A 16,362-nucleotide genomic window follows, 5' to 3' on the forward strand; every position below is an offset into this window, starting at 1 on the left:
AAGTCTTTAGTGTACTGGACAGTTGCAGGAAAACATGATGCTGGGCTCCCACCCCCTAAGACTCTGCATCGTGTCCTAAGCAGATGCAGCCACTACTGTCTCCTGGGCTGAGAACTGATCAGGGCCCAGGCATGCTCATGTGCCCCATAGACAGGTCCCACCACCATTGCTGCAGGACTAAGGTTCATGTGAACCATGTGTGTCATGCTTGCTTGTTCTTCCCAAGATTGCCTGCCTGGCTGTTTCCACAGGGAATCCCCACAGCATAGCTTCTATTGCCCTTCCTAAGTATTTTGTTGGTGACCTGGGAGCAGTTCTTTCCTCCCTATCAAATCCAATACTTAAGCCTGAGGGACCAGAGGAGAAATCCACTGGCCTTGTCCCAGTTCCCCAGGACATGAGCCCACTACCCAGGGGTATAGAGATGAGACTTGTGGTATAATCTCTAGCAGGGGAGGAACCCTCATTGTCAGAACCCAGAAAAGAGTGAGGCGTGGGCTTGTGTGGTGGCGTGGAAACTAGGTAGTCCTCCCTTCATCAAACTGGATGATAAAACTCTTAGAAGAGAATATACAGCAAAAGCTCTATGACATTGGATTTGGCAGTCTTTTTCTGGATATGACACAAAAGGCACAGACAACAAAAGAAATAAATAGATAAATTGGGCTTTATGAAATGAAAACATTTTTGTCATCAAAAGATAGTATCAACAGCATAAAAAGCAACTCACAGAACAGGAAAAATATTTTCAAATCATTTATCTGATAAGGGAGTAATATCCAAAAATATACAGAAAACTAAAATTCAACAAAAAAAGCACAAATAATTCAATTCGAAAATGGGTAAAAGCCTTGAATAGATATGTCTTCAAAGAAGCTATACAAATGGCTATTAAGCACATGAAAAGATGCTCAACAATACCAATGAGGCAAATGCAAATCAAAACTCAGTAAGATATTGCCTCACACTCATTAGGATGGCTACTATTATAAAAAAGCAGAAAGTAACCAGTGTTGGGGAGGTTATGGAGCAATTAGACCCCTTCAGTGTTGTTTCCAGGAATGTAAAATGGTACAACCACTTTGTGAAACAGTATCCCCAAAACATTAAAAATAGTATTATCGTATGATCCCTCAGTTCTATTTTTGTGTATATACCAAAACAAATTGAAAGCAGGGTCTCAAAGAGATTTTGTGCATGTGCCCATTGTTGGATGTGCCCATTGTTGGATGAATTGCCAAGCAAAAACCTACAATGGAATATTATTCAGCTTTAAAAGGACTGAATTTCTGACATAATGCTACCACATGGATGAACCTAGAGGACATTATGCTAAGTGAAATAAACTGTTCACAAAAACAAAAATACTGTGTGATTCTCTAAATGAAGTACATAGAATAGACAAAATTATAGACAGACAGTAGAACTGTGGTTGCCGAGGGGCAAGGGGAGGAAGAAATGGGGAGTCATTGTTTAATGGGTGTAGAGTTTCAGTCTTACAAGATGAAAAGTGTTAAGATAGTCAACAGTGGTGATGGTTGCACAATATTATGACTATTTAATACCACTGTACACTTAAAAGTGGTTAAGATGGTAAATTTTATCTGTATTTTACCACAAAAATTGGAAAAATAGATCTACAATAGTAAGTACTTTTAGAAGAATAAAATTGTCCTAGAAATACCTTAGGCAAAGGAACATTTAAACTTTGAGCCGTTTTCAGTCTTCAGGGCCAACATGATGAGATGGTAATGGTTTGTAATAATAATCTTTTTCATATCAAACAAATATGTATTTTAATATGTCCAACTTTGGCCTAAAGAGGAAAAATACAGTTTTCTCGTTTTGTTCTTTCTAAGAAGAAACTCAAAATAATGAACTACATCCTGAAACTACTGTGAGATTTAAGCTACTTTAACCTGGGTGTATTCCACTTATACCCCTGTTAAAGAGCTAATAGGTGTTACATGGTTAGGATAATGGTAGCATATTATCAGGTTGACAGATGCTCAGTAATCATTTTTATCCCCATTAGGCAACAATAGATACAAAATAAAAGGATACCTGTTGGTGTTCTTACCTGTGTCTGAATTAGAAGGCAATAGCACTCATTTTTCCAGAGGGTGGGTGAGTCAGAGGAGTTCTGACATTGTTCATGATGATAGCTGCATGTAAATACTTGGATAATCCTGGCGAATCCTACTGCCCAGCCCAATGTTTCTGTTTAGGCAATTTCTTCTCCTGCTGTATTTGCAAACACCAGAGAATATTTATAAAGCTATAGTACAGGAATTAGATTCAGGAATCACAAGTCACTCCAGTATTATTTCTGCATTTGTAATGCGTGAGAAGTAAGTATTTTAAAACCTAGGAATGTATTATTTCAGCTTTAGTACATAGAGCTTCATGGTATGCTAGGTGGCTTATTCGGGCCAATAGTGGATTATCCAATGACGTAGTCATAAAAAAATTCATTCATGAGAAAATAGTAAGAATCCTTACCTTTGTGAGGGTTGGTTTGTTTTTTCAATTTTACATAGATTTGTATACCCACATAGCAGAGATAATACAAAGTGGAATTATTCCATTTCACTTCTACCAGATTTTGTTCCCTGAAATGTAACTATAAATAAATAAGATGTTTTAAAATGCCCTATATCTTAAACATTCAAATAACTTTATTATTTAAAGATTTTACCTTGTGAGAAGACACATCATTACATTAATTGCTCATTTTTGAAAATCATTTTCTGGAATTTCCTACAAGCTGGTTCATGTGTCATGTGAAAAAGAATAGTCATATCTTACATATCAGAGAACTAGTGAATAGATAGACTAATATCTCTTTTAAAAACTTAATTACAATTTTCTAATCTTTAGAAGCAAAAACAAAGTCACCTGAAACAATTTGTATTTCAAGCATAATAAGTATTGATTGAAAGTAGTAAAACCATATTTAGCTAGTAGTCTCTTTTTTGAACTAATTCCTGAAGATGTCTATGAAAATTAGCAAGAAGTTTGAATTGTTGCTATTTTTTTTCTTTTTGAGACAGTCTCACTATGTTACCCATGTTGGAGTGCAGTGGTGCGATTTCAGCTCACTGCAACCTCTGCCTCCTGAGTTCAGGTGATTCTCCTGCCTCAGCCTCCTTAGTAGCTGGGATTACAGGCATGCACCCCCATGCCCAGTGAATTTTTGTATTTGTAGTAGAGATGGCGTTTCACCATGTTGGCCAAGCTAGTCTTGAACTCCTGACCTCAGATTATCTGCCCACCTCAACCTCCCAAAGTGCTTGGATTACTGCCCCTGGCCATGAATTTTTGCTGTTTTTAAAAAGCAGCAACAATTCAGAATACTGAGGTATTCTGGAAATAGAACAAAAGCAACAATCTAATATATGTCTTCAGGAAGTTTTTATATTGGCTAATACATAGTTGCCTTGTGTATTAGTATATACACAGAACTTTCTTGAATCAAGTAATTTTAAGAAGTTAAGAATTCACCTATAGTCTTGATATAATAAATTTGCCTAATGAGATTCTCTCTCTCTCTTTTTTTTTAAATTATACTTTAGGTTCTGGGGTACATGTGCAGATCATGCAGGACTTTTGCATAGGTACACACATGGCAATGTGGTTTGCTGCCTCCATCCCCCCGTCACCCACATCCAGCATTTCTCCCCATGTTATCCCTCCCCAAACTCCCCACCCTCTTGCTGTCCCTCCCTTGGCCCCCCCAACAGACCCCAGTGTGTGATGCTCCCCTCCCTGTGTCCCTGTGTTCTCACTGTTCAACACCCGTCTATGAGCAAGAACATGTGGTGTTTGATTTTCAGTTCTTGTGTCAGTTTGCTGAGAATGATGTTTTCCAGATTCATACATGTCCCTACAAAGGACACAAACTCATCATTTTTTATGGCTGCATACTATTCCATGGTGTATATGTGCCACATTTTCCTTGTCCAGTCTACCATCGATGGGCATTTGGGTTGGTTCCAAGTCTTTGCTATTGTAAACAGTGCCGCAGTGAACATACCTGTGCATGTATCTTTATAGTAGAACGATTTATAATCCTTTGGATATATACCCAGTAATGGGATTGCTGGGTCAAATGGATTTCTATTTCTAGATCCTTGAGGAATTGCCACACTATCTTCCACAATGGCTGAACTAGTATACACTCCCACCAACAGTGTAAAAGTGTTCCTGTTTCTCCACATCCTCTCCAGCATCTGTTGTCTCCAGATTTTTAAATGATCTCTATTCTAACTGGTGTGCGATGGTATCTCAATGTGATTTTGATCTGCATTTCTCTAATGACCAGTGATGATGAGCATTTTTTCATATGTTTGTTGGCCTCATATATGTCTTCTTTTGAAAAGTGTCTGTTCATATCCTTTGCCCACTTTTGGATTTTTTTTTTCTTGTAAATCTGTTTTCATTCTTTGTAGATTCTGGATATTAGCCCTTTGTCAGATGGGTAGATTGCAGATTTTTTTTTCTCATTCCATTGGTTGTTAGTTCACTCTTAATGATTGTTTCTTTTGCTGTACAGAAGCTCTGGAGTTTAATTAGGTCCCATTTGTCTATTTTGGCTTTTGTTGTCAATGCTTTTGGTGTTTTAGTCATGAAGACCTTGCCTATGCCTATGTCCTGAATGGTTTTGCCTAGGTTTTCTTCTAGGGTTTTTATGGTGTTAGGTCTTATGTTGAAGTCTTTAATCCATCTGGAGTTAATTTTAGTGTAACGTGTCAGGAAGGGGTCCAGTTTGTGCTTTCTGCACATGGCTAGCCAGTTTTCCCAACATCATTTCTTAAATAGGGAATCCTTTCTCCATTGCTTATTTTTGTCAGGTTTGTCAAAGATCAGATGGTTGTAGATGTGTGGTCTTGCCTCTGAGGCCTCTGTTCTGTTGCATTGGTCTATATCTCTGTTTTGGTACCAGTACTATGCTGTTTTGATTACTGTAGCCTTGTAGTATAGTTTAAAGTCAGGTAACATGATGCCTCCAGGTTTGTTCTTTTTGCTTAGGATTGTCTTGACTACATGAGCTCTCTTTTGGTTCCATATGAAGTTTAAGGTATTGTTTTCCAGATCTATGAAGAAGGTCATTGGTAGCTTGATGGGGATAACGTTGAATCTATAAATTACTTTGGGCAGTATGGCCATTTTCACAATATTTATTCTTCCTAACCATGAGCATGGGATGTTTCTCCATCTGTTTGTGTCCTCTCTTATTCCGTTGAACAGTGGTTTGTAGTTCTCCTTGAAGAGGTCCTTTACATCCTTTCTTGTATTCCTAGGTATTTTATTCTCTTTGTAGCAATTGTAAATGGGAGTTCACTTATGATTTGGCTCTCTGTTAGTCTGTTATTGGTGTATAGGAATGCTTGTGATTTCTGCACATTGATTTTGTATCCTGAGACTTTGCTGAATTTGCTTATCAGTTTAAGGAGATTTTGAGCTGAGATGACACGGTCTATGAAATATACAATCATGTCATCTGCAAATAGAGACAATTTGACTTCCTCCTTTCCTAACTGAATTACTTCCTCCTTTCCTAACTGAATACCCTTTGTTTATTTTTTTTTCTTGCCTAATTGCTCTCGGTAGAACTTCCAATACTATATTGAATAGGAGTGGTGAGAGAGGGCATCCTTGTCTAGTACCACATTTCAAAGGGATTGTTTCCAGTTTTTGCCCATTCAGTATGATATTGGCTGTGGGTTTGTCATAAATAGCTTTTATTATTTTGAGGTATGTTCCCTCGATACCTAGTTTATTTAGAGTTTTTAGCATAAAGGGCTGTTGAATTTTGTCAAAGGCCTTCTCTGCATCTATTAAGATAATCATATGGTTTTTGTCTTTGGTTCTGTTTATATGGTGGATTACGTTTACAGATTGCGTATGATGAACCAGCTTTGCATCTTCGGGATGAAGCGTACTTGATCGTGATGGATAAGCTCTTTGATGTGCTGTTGCAATCTGTTTGCCAGTATTTTATTGCAGATTTTTGCATAAATGTTCATCATGGATATTGGCCTGAAGTTTTGTTTTTTTGTTGAGTCTCTGCCAGGTTTTGGTATTGGGATGATGTTGGTCTCATAAAATGATTTGGGAAGGGTTTCCTTTTTTTGGATTGTTGGAAATAGTTTCAGAAAGAATGGTACCAGCTCCTCTTTGTACGTCTGGTAGAATTCAACTGTGAACCCATTTGGACCTGGGCTTTTTTTTGATTGGTAGGCTATTAATTGCTGCCTCAATTTCAGCCCTTGTTATTGGTCTATTCGAGGTTTCAACTTCTTCCCGGTTTAGGCTTCGGAGGGTGCAAGTGTCCAGGAATGTATCCATTTCTTCCAGGCTTACTGGTTTATGTGCATAGCATTGTTTGTAGTAATCTCTGATGGTAGTTTGTATTTCTGTGCAGTCAGTGGTGATATCCCCTTTATTTTTTTTTTATTGTATCTATTTGATTCTTCTCTCTTTTCTTTTTTATTAATCTGGCTAGTGGTCTATTTTGTTGATCTTTTCAAAAAACCAGCTCCTGGCTTTATTGATTTTTTGAAGGTTTTTTTTTGTGTCTCTGTCTCCTTCAGTTCTGCTCTGATCTTAGTTCTTTCTTGTCTTCTGCTAGGTTTTGAGCTGTTTTTTTTTTTTTTTTTTTTTTTTTTTTTTTTTTTTAATCTTGCTCCTCTAGCTCTTTCAATGTTGATCATAGGGTGTCGATTTTAGATCTTTCCTTGGTTCTTGTGGGCATTTATTGCTATAAATTTCCCTCTAGAGACTGCTTTAAATGTGTCCCAGAGATTCTGGCACATTATGCCTTTGTTCTCTTTGGTTTCAAAGAACATCTTTATTCTGCCTTCATTTCATTGTTTATCCAGTCAACATTCAGGAGCCAGTTGTTCAGTTTCCACAAAGCTGTGTGGTTCTTAGTTAGTTTCTTAATTCTGAGTTCTAATTTGATTGCCCTGTGGTCTAAGAGACTGTTTGTTATGATTTCCTTTCTTTTGCATTTGCTGAGGAGTGATTTACTTCCAATTATGTGATCAATTTTAGAGTAGGTGCCATGCGGTGCTGAGAAGAATGTATATTCTGTGGATTTGGGGTGGAGATTTCTGTAGATGTCTATAACATCCACTTGGTCCAGTTCTGAGTTCAATCCTGGATATCCTTGTTAATTTTCTGTGTCATCGATCTGTCTAATATTGACAGTGGAGTGTTAGTCTTCCACTATTATTGTTTGGGAGTCTAAGTCTCTTTGTAGGTTGTTAAGAACTTGCTTTATGTACCTGGATGCTCCTGCATTGGGTGCTTATATATTTAGGATTGTTAACTCTTCTTGATGCATTGATCCTTTTACCATTATGTAATGCCCTTCTTTGTCTCTTTTGATCTTTGTTGGTTTAAAATCCATTGTAACAGAGATTAGGATTGCAACTCCTGCTTTTTTTTTTTGCTCTCTATTTGCTTGATAAATCTTCCTCCATCCCTTTATTTTGAGCCTATGTGTGTCCTTGCACGTGAGATGGATTTCCTGAATACAGCACACCAATGGGTCTTGACTTTTTATCCAATTTGCCAGTCTGTGTCTTTTGATTGGGGCATTTAGCCCATTTACATTTAAGGTTAATATTGTTATGTGTGAATTTCATCCTGCCATTTTGATGCTAGCTGGATGTTTTGCCAGTTAGTTGATGCATTTTCTTCATTATGTCAATGGTCTTTACCATTTGGTACATTTTTGGAGTGGCCAGTATGTGTCGTTCCTTTCCTCGTTTAGTGCTCAATGAAATAAAAGCTTCTTTCAGGAGCTCTTGCAAGGCAGACCTGGTGGTGACAAAATTTCTCAGCAATTGCTTGTTCATTAAGGATTTTATTTCTCCTTCACTTATGAAGCTTAGTTTGGCTGGATATGAAATTCTAGGTTGAAAGTTCTTTTCTTTAAGGATATTGAATATTGGCCCCCACTCTCTTCTGGCTTGTAGGGTTTCTGTGGAGAGATCCACTGTGAGACTGATGGGCTTCCCTTTGTGGGTAACCTGATCTTTCTCTCTGGCTGCCCTTAAATTTTTTTCTTCATTTCAACCCTGGAAAATCTTACGATTATGTGTCTTGGGGTTGCTCTTCTTGAGGAGTATCTTTGTGGTGTTCTCTGTATTTCCTGGACTTGAATGGTGTCCTGCCTTGCTAGGTTGGGGAAGTTCTCCTGTGTAATATCCTGAAGAGTGTTTTCCAGCTTGGATTCATTCTCTCTGTCACATTCAGGTACACCTATCAAATGTAGATTAGGTCTTTTCACATAATCTCATATATCTTGGAGGCTTTGTTCAATTCTTTTCCCTCTTTTTTCTCTATTCTTGCTCTCTCATTTTATTTCATTGAGTTGATCTTCAATCTCTGATATCCTTTCTTCTACTTGGTCATTTTGGCTATTGAAACTTGTGTATGCTTCGTGAAGTTCTCATGCTGTGTTTTTCGGCTCCATCAAGTTGTTTATATTATTCTCTAAGCTATTTATTCTAGTTATCATCTCATCTAACATTTTTTCAGTGTTCTTAGTTTCTTTGCATTGGGTTAGCACATGTTCTTTTAGCTCTGAGAAGTTTGTTATTACCACCTTTTGAAGCCTGTTTCTGTCAATTCATCAAATTCATTCTCCATCCATCTTTGATCTCTTGCTGGTGAGAATTCTGATCCTTTTTGTGCTGGTTTCTTCCCATGTTAGTGGCTTTATCTACCTGTGGTCTTTGTTGTTGGTGACTTTCTGATGAGGTCTCTGAGTGGACATTCTTTTTGTTGATGTTGAAGCTATTTCTTTCTGTTTCTTAGTTTTCCTTCTAACAGTCAGGCCCCTCTTTTGCATGACTGCTGGAGATCCACTCCAGACCCTGTTTGCCTTGGGGTCACCCACAGGGGCTGCAGAACAGTAAGGGTTGCTGCTGATTTCTTCTTCTGTTATCTTTGTCCCAAATGGGTACCTGCCAGATGTCGGCCTGAGCTCTCCTTTATGAGGTGTTTCTTTGGGTATACCGGGGTCTGCGAGCTGCCGGAGGAGACAGTCTGTCCCTTATAGGAGCTCAAGTGCTGTGCTGGGAGCTCCATTGTTCCATGCAGAGCTGCTGGGCAGGTATCTTTAAGTCTGCTGCAGTGGAACCCATAACCACCTTTTTTCCCAGGTGTTCTGACCCTCTGTGTTGTTCTTGCTGAGATCTGCACTCTGGAGTGGTTCCTATTATGCCATCTTTGATCCCAAAAGCTTCTCTTTTTATAATCTGTACCAAGTGACACTTCATAACAGCCCCTGCCCAAATGATCAAAAGAACACAGGCTAGACAATGCAAATTGACCTGGTTTTTTATTCTTGTCTTGGTTTGAAAATTCTCCCATAGATTAATTATCTACTAAGTGTTTACATGTGACATATATACATATGTATGTCTCTCTATATATCTTTTTATGTCAGTGTGTATGTCTGTTCATATCTATTTATATCCATATCTAATCTTTCTGCTTAGTTCTGGGCATGTGTTAAAGTTGCAAAATGGTAGTCTGTAAGCTAACTTTGTTTATGTTTGTTCTTCAGAATATTGACCCACACAGTATTAGAAATTTGAACTACTTAAAGAATCAAATTTTAAAATCCAGCTTTCTGGCTTCCCTTGAGCAGTCAGAAGGTCTGGCAATACTGTTCTATTCCGTCTCCAACAAATCAGGTAGAACTGCAGGAAGGCTGCTCCTGTGATATGGGCCTTGTGTCTTGACATTCATCCCAGTCTCCATCGCTTCCTGATGTACAGGCCTGGGGGCATTTGCCACTTATCATCTAATATCGGGCCTGAGTTTGAAATCCTTGATGTAAGTCCTTCTAAGGATTTTGGCTTTAACATTAAGTTCAGTGAGGATGATTTTAAGCAGGAGAGTGACATGGTATGGTTGTGGAAATTTGACTGGCTTATTCAGGGGATATTATTCTGCTCCTGTAAAGATAATGTGCTAATTTGCACACAGTTACTTCTTCCAAGCTGGAAGTAGTGGTTATATGCTATCTGGCAGGTCTGTGATTCTCCCCCTTCTCTTTTTGGCCAGAAAAGAGTCCCACTGTTTCTAATTTCCCTCAATCAGACTATTTTGTGTATTTGTCTACTGAGTGTGATTTTTCTGTCACCTGGGGCTGCACACATTGTGAAAAACTGTGTGATTGGCCTCATGTGGCTGTGTAAACACCAGAGGTTGGTACACGGAGCCCCTCAGATTGCCACAAATGTGAATTTGATGATGATACTGTTCCCAACATTTTCTTCACTGTTTTCCTATATGACCTCGCTTTTTAGACCCAGCTATTAAACATTGAGGTGACAAAAATAAAATTAATATGACAGAATGACAGCCTTGCTCTTAGTAGAACTAAGTGATGCAAATGCCCTTAATTAGATTCGATTCCATATGCCTAGAGAGTAAGTTCTTCTTCTAAAAGATAGAATACTAATGTCTTGCATTGATGAAGGGCCTTTTATCTGGGAGTTTTCTCACAGGGTTTACAGACCAACATGGCACAGTAAAAGCAAAGCAAAGACAACATCAACCACAAATGGCATGCAACAACTGCTTAATGGTCTATAACAAAACAGTAGACCAGGAGCTATAAAAAGCTGTTAAAAACATTGTTAATATTTATCTAGAATAGGAAGTGTTATTTGATGTGAAAAATTAAATTTTAACAAAAATAAATTTCTGGAGCTTAAGAGCTAGCTGTTCTAAACTCTGAGAATAGAACAAGTACTCTTCTAATGTGTCAGGATATTTTTATACTTGATCTTTAGGTGATTAGAGAGTTTATCTCAATGTCTTTAAATAATAGCTAGGGGGAAGGGGAGAACTAAGATGTATCTAATCCCTCAGTGATACTGTGAGGTATATGTTATTAGGGATATTATAGAGATGAGAAAATTGAAGCTCAGAGAAGATGAGGAATGTACCCAAGATAACTCAGTTGCTGGTGAAAGTAGAATTCAAATTAGGTCTCTCTGTTTGATTTCAGGCCCATATATTTTTCCTACTCTGCCATACTACTATTCACAGAATCTTTTGACACTTCTCATATTCAAAAACAGACCCTCTGTTTTCTATGTCACAGGTCTTTTGTGTGTCCTGTAAAAAAAATTAGATTTCATTTCATCGAAGCATATGGAAGAACTGATCCTGTCACATCTCCAACTGCTTCCTTAACTAACACTGCCTTGTGTCCCCCACAGATGCTGCACATATGGTTTCTGGCTTCTCCTTAATGCAGGGTAAGTTTCTTGCCTTACCAAGGGCACTTTTACTAAACTCTTGAAGTGTTTGTCTATGTGGCTTTTTGACTTGGAGTGTGACTTACAGTTCCAACATTGTTCTTATTCTTGCAGAGGCTGTAGGGTTCTAATGCCAACTGTTTCTTGCCTCCCTATCCCAGGGCTACAGAGGTTTTTGGCCACTGTCTACTGGTTATCTTCCATGAGGAATATTAAGTTAGGTAGTAACCTTTTCTTGCTACCCCACCCTCTCTCAGAATGTATATTCTAGAGTAATTTACTTTTGCTCTTATAAGGCAGCCAACAAGCTTATTCTGCTTTTCTTACCATCTCCCCTTCTTCCTTCAAAATTGATAGTTGTATTATATCTACGTCACCAAAGCATATATTGATTACATGCTATCCTGTTACCTTTATCCCCATGTAAAGGAGAAAACGTTTAAAAATACAATACCTTTGCATATTAAATGGAATGTTTTCCTTTTCTGGTACTCATGTTTAAGTGAAGTAAATGCATGTGTACTTTTACAAGAAGGTGCCTGAGGGTTCAATCAGAATAGATGCCTAGGCTTCAAAGCTCTTGGGAATCCCCCTTCTGTTACTTTGAAATATTTAAAGAACATGGAAGAACTAAACCATGTAGCTTGGTGTAGCTGTTTCTTCATTTATTCTGAGAATTTCCTTTATTGGCTTTCCCTGCTTCCACCCCCTTGAATCTGGATCAACTATCTCTTTCTTTTTCTTTTTTCCCCCTTTTTTATAAACTCTGGAGTTCCTACCATGGGGTATGTCCTCAATGCAGGGTTCTTGACTTTCTCAGAGAGCCTGACCAGCAACTGAAATCTTCTTGCAGGCCTCCTGCACTCACTGCAGGTTGGGGGCTGAGAAGCCACCTCCTGTTTCAAATGTTTTTCTCAGATTGGCTCAATGAGTCTTGCATTCCCATTAAGGACACCTCCCCTTCATGGTGCTGACTTGGTATTTCTGAATTCCCTAGCTCTTAGGACCATCAAAAATCCCTGTCTTCTCTCCTTTTTCCCTGAGCTCCCACATTCTCCTTACATTCATCCTGTATTCTGGATTCATGAGGGATTCATTTGTCACCTGGTTTTTCAATGATATTGTCCTTGACAATTATTCATCAATTTTTATTTGTTTTCATATACTACCGTAGTTCCTTTTTCTGCTTTTGAGAGAAGCTTAGGGAGATTAAAAATCTACACTGTCTCTACCACACCTTGCTAATGGATACTAACTTCTTTACTTGTTTCCCTCCTTCTGCCCTCACCCCCACAGTCTGTTTTTAACCCTGAATGAGCCTGCTATAACTAAGTTAGACCATGTTTGCTGAAAACTCTTCAATGGCTTCCAGCCTAAATGAGAGAAAGCCTGGATTCTTATAGGCTCAATAAGGTCTCCATGAGCTTGTCCTTAATTACCTCTCTTACCTCCTCTCCTACTATTCTTTCCCTTGCTCACTCTGCCTCTTCATTCTTTTACCAAAAATCTGATATGTTTCAAACTTGGGGAGTTTGTATTTGCTGTAACCTACAACTTGAATATCTTCCCTAAGATAGCCAATTGGTCCACTTCCTCACTTGCTTCTGGCCTCCAAATGTTACCTTCTCTGTGAAGCCTTCTGTGCCCATCTTATCTGAAATGGCACACTCCATGCCATTTGCTAGGACCTTCTCTGTTGACTGTGTCCTCCTTAGTACCTATCACTTTCTAACCTGCTATACCTTTTATTTATAATTTTGTTCATGGCCTGTCTCCTCACTAGACAGAGATTAATGTCTATTTGGTTTATTGCTGTATTTCCAGCTGTAATAAAAATTGTTGACCCACAGTAGGTACATAATAAACATCAGTTAGATGCATTAATAAGGGCAGGAAATAGTGAAATTGTACCATAAAACTTAAGAATGATTAGTAGTTATATCTGGCTAGGCTCAGGAGATGGGGATAAGACAAGAGCTGACTTTGAACTCGTTCTTGAAGAATGAGCAGTATTTAAACAGATTGGTCTGCTGCTGTGATTTCACTGAGGTCTGCATTTATTTCAGACAGGTGTGTGACATCTTAAAGAGGGGGAAATGACAGGGTGATAAGGCATATGAAGTTGTAAAAGTGATGCCTGGTTTGAGTGTTAATGATTTGGAAAGTGATGGGTCTACGTGTGTTGAAGGGAGATGTTAACTTTGGATTGGATTTTGAACCTTTAAGGTTCTTGGCCGCTGGAAACATAAACCAGATCAGGCCATTATAAGAAAAAAGGAAATTTGCTGCAAGTATTGGGGCTCACAGAATTGATGGGAGGTTTGTGGAATCAAGAGCTGGCCAACAGAAACTACTGCAAAAGTTTTGCAACAGAAACAATCTGTTAATGCTCCCCATGGACTGAATATTAACCCTCAATGTTTTTCAATATATTCATCCATCTTCTTGCCAGTGAAAATTTGGGTTGTTTTCAGATTTTTGCCATTACAAACAGTGCTGTAATGTATATATGTTTTCTGGTATACATATATAAGCTTTTCTATGGGGTAAAATTGTCAGTTCATAAACTATGTCCATATTCAGCTCTATTAGATAATGCCAAACTGTTTTCAGTTTTATGCCAGATTATGTAAATGTTACTTTGTTCACTTTGTTTCACATCCTTGCCCACACTTCTGTTTTTTTAAAGTATATCTTAAAATTTGCATATGGTAAAATTTACCCTTATAAACTGTTACAGTGTATGGGTTTTTAGAAATGCATACAACCTTGTGTCTACTACCACAATCAAGGTAAAGAACAGTTTCATCACCCCCAAATATTTCCTCTGCTGCCCTTCATAGTCAATTTCTCCTTCATCCCTAGGTTCTAATAATCATGGATCTGTTCTCTATCCCTATCATTTTGCCTTTTCCAGAGTGTTATATAAATGGAATCCTGGGCCTGGTTTCTTTTATTCAACAAAGTACATTTGAGATTCATTCATTTGTTGCATGTATTAGCAGTTCATTCTTTTTTTTTTTAATTGTTGAGTACTATTCCATTGTATAGATGTACCACAGTTTGTTTACCCATTCCCTAGGTGAAGATCATTTGGGTTGTTTCCATTTTGGCAATTATGAATAAAGCTGCTATTAATATTTGTGTACAGATTTTTGTGTAAACACATTTGCATTTCTCTTGCATAAATATCTAAAAGTGGAATTGCTGAGTCATATGGTAACTATGTTTAGCTTTATAAGAAACTGTCATTCTGTTTTCCAGAGCAGATGTGTGCCAATTATACACAGTGATGAGAGCTCTATTTGCTCTGTATCCTTGACTGCACTGGGTATTGTCATTTTTAAAGGTCATTCTAGGCTGGGTGCGGTGTCTCACACCTGTAATCCCAGCACTTTGGGAAGCCGAGGTGAGCAGATCACGAGGTCAGGAGATCGAGACCATCTTGACTAACATGGTGAAACCCTGTCTCTACTAAAAATACAAAAAAATTAGCCTGGTATGGTGGCACATGCCTGTAGTCCCAGCTACTCAAGAGGCTGAGGCAGGAGAGTCACTTGAACCCAGGAGGCAGAGGTTGCAGTGACCCGAGATCACACCACGGCACTTCAGCCTGGGCGACAGAGCGAGACTCCATCTCAAGAAAAAAAAGTCATTCTAACAGGCATACAGTGGCATCTCATTGTTTTAATTTGCATTTCCCTAATGATAAATGATGTTCAATATCTTAAAAAAGTTTGTTTTTAAAATTTCCATAGGTTATTTAGGAACAGGTGTTGTTTGGTTACATGAGTAATTTCTTTAGTGGCGATTTGTGAGATTTCGGTGCACCCCTCACCTGAGCAATATACACTGCACTCTATTTGTAGTCTTTAATCCCTCACCCTCTTCCCATCCTTTCCCCCGATTCCCCAAAGTCCATTGTGTCATTCTTATGCCTTTGCATACTTACAGCTTAACTCCCACTTATGAGTGAGAGCATACAGTGTTTGGTTTTCCATTCCTGAGTTATTTCACTTAGAATAGTAGTCTCCAGTCTCATCCAGGTCACTGCAAATGCCATTAATTCATTCCTTGTTATGACTGAGTAGTGTTCCATTGTATATCTATAACACAGTTTCTTTATCCACTTGTTGATTGATGGACATTTGGGTTGGTTCCACATTTTTGCAGTTGCAAATTGTGCTGCTATAAACATGCATGTGCAAGTATCTTTTTCATATAATGACTTCCTTTCCTCTGGGTAGATATCCAGTAGTGGGATTGCTGTATTAGATGGTAGTTCTACTTATAGTTCTTTAAGGAATCTCTACACCGTTTTCCATAGTGGTTGTACTAGTTTAAATTCCCACCAGTAGTGTAGAAGTGTTCCCTGTTCACTGCACCCATGCCAACATCTACTGTTTTTTGATTTTTTGATTATGGCCATTCTTGCAGGAGTAAGGTAGTATCACATTGTGGTTTTGATTTACATTTCCCTGATCATTAGTGATGTTGATCATTTTTTCATGTTTGTTGTTCATTTGTATTACTTCTTTTAAGAATTGTCTATTTATGTCCTTAGCCCACTTCAAGATGGGATTGGTTTTTTTCTTGCTAATTTGTTTGAGTTCATTGTAGATTCTGGATATTAGTCCTTTGTCAGATGTATACATTGTGAAGAATTTTTTCCCACTCTGTGAGTTGTCTGTTTACTCTGCTGACTGTTCCTTTTGCCAACCACAAACTCTTTAGTTTAATTAAGTCCCAGCTATTTATATTTGTTTTCATTACATTTGCTTTTGGGTTCTTGGTCAAGAAATACTTGCCTAAGCCAATGTCTAGAAGGGTTATTCCTATGTTATCTTCTAGAATTTCTATAGTTTCAGGTCTTATATTTAAGTCCCTGATCTGTCTTGAGTTGATTTTTGTATAACATGAGAAATGAGGATCCAATTTCATTCTCCTACATGTGGCTAGCCAAGTATCCCAGCACCATTTGTTGAAAAGGGTGTCTTTTCCCCACTTTATGTTTTTGTTTGCTTTGTCAAAGATCAGTTGGCTGTGAGTATTTGGGTTTATTTATTGA

At 38.1% G+C, this 16,362-nt stretch overlaps 1 long non-coding RNA gene across 1 annotated transcript in view; it reads left to right on the forward strand.

Moving 5' to 3' along the window:
• LOC141582781 (uncharacterized) overlaps window positions 1–16,362 on the forward strand; it is a 120,201-nt gene that overhangs the window by 64,801 nt on the left and 39,038 nt on the right. The window contains exon 2 of the long non-coding RNA XR_012515650.1: window positions 11,256–11,294. This is a non-coding gene — a long non-coding RNA (uncharacterized LOC141582781). The remainder of the gene's footprint in view (window positions 1–11,255; window positions 11,295–16,362) is intronic.

This window comes from Saimiri boliviensis, chromosome X, assembly GCF_048565385.1.
Source record: "Saimiri boliviensis isolate mSaiBol1 chromosome X, mSaiBol1.pri, whole genome shotgun sequence".
Classification (NCBI taxonomy): domain Eukaryota; kingdom Metazoa; phylum Chordata; class Mammalia; order Primates; family Cebidae; genus Saimiri; species Saimiri boliviensis.